Source organism: Rhagoletis pomonella, unplaced genomic scaffold (assembly GCF_013731165.1).
Source record: "Rhagoletis pomonella isolate Grant_MI unplaced genomic scaffold, Rhpom_1.0 Rhpom_scaffold_00008, whole genome shotgun sequence".
Lineage (NCBI taxonomy): Eukaryota > Metazoa > Arthropoda > Insecta > Diptera > Tephritidae > Rhagoletis > Rhagoletis pomonella.
Genome location: NW_023458562.1, coordinates 35,772,355 through 35,773,605, shown reverse-complemented (window position 1 = coordinate 35,773,605; position 1,251 = coordinate 35,772,355).

The following is a 1,251-nucleotide window of genomic DNA, read 5'->3' as shown; positions in this document are numbered from 1 at the left end:
AAAGCGCAGGCGGCGTAAATAGGTTTGATGAGGGGTTGTCTTTCTAAAGACTATGTTTGGGTACAAAGGCCCTGCTGCCACGATGATTTTCAAGTATCTATCCACACTAATGTTTGTTTGTCTGCTTGTCTATTTGTTTATTTATCTCTTGTGTAGGTAAATACTATTTATTTATATGCATTCATAGGTACACATGTACCTACGTACATACATATGTAGTTGGCAAAGAGACAACAAACAAACGAACTGAAGTGGGGGATGAAGAAAAAAAAACACTTTCCACACTGAATAGAATTCAGGCAACAAAATAAAAAGCAAAGAAAAAGGTTACACGCGTCAAAAATTATGCCAGAATGTTGGCTATGTATGTATGTCCTTTTGTAGTTGTTGTTGGTGTTACTGCTGCTGCTGCTGATATTCGACACTTGTGGTTTTATGGCTAATCACTCACCTAACTTTCAAGTTCCAACGAGCAGACAGACACACATCCATATATAACTACTTGTTAGTGGCACATGTAACGCATATGGCGCAATTTAAAAACGAATCCTTGCGCGTCCTTTTTGTTTTGTTTTTATTTTTAGCAAGCGCTTGAGTGCTTTTCCACTCCCTATGTAACTAGTTTCGAAGTGACTCAGTATTGTTGTGTTATTTCTTTTTTTCTTTCTTTGCTATCAATCGTTTTTGACAGCTCTCTTAATAAACAATGACTGAGGGATCCTTTGGTGTCCTTTGTATGCATATTTACATACATGTATATGTACGACTATATATTTAGCTACATAAGTCAGCATGTAGTTTCATAGTGCTTATCGGGCTGCATCAAACAACAAACAACGCACAACTTAAACGCTCTAATAGATACTTAGATGTCTTAGATATCTCGAATAATGTTGGTTGAACTTTGTTGTTCAACTACGCGTCCACTGTAATTAGCGGTTTCAACAAATAAAATATCAGACATGTCGTTTTCCTTTTCGTTCAAAATTTGTCACATGCTCTAGCTAGTATGATTACAATGTTACAAGATAAATAGAGTCATTCATTACTCATAACGGGTGATTTTTTTGAGGTTAGGATTTTCATGCATTAGTATTTGACAGATCACGTGGGATTTCAGACATGGTGTCAAAGAGAAAGATGCTCAGTATGCTTTGACATTTCATCATGAATAGACTTACTAACGAGCAACGCTTGCAAATCATTGAATTTTATTACCAAAATCAGTGTTCGGTTCGAAATGTGTTTCGC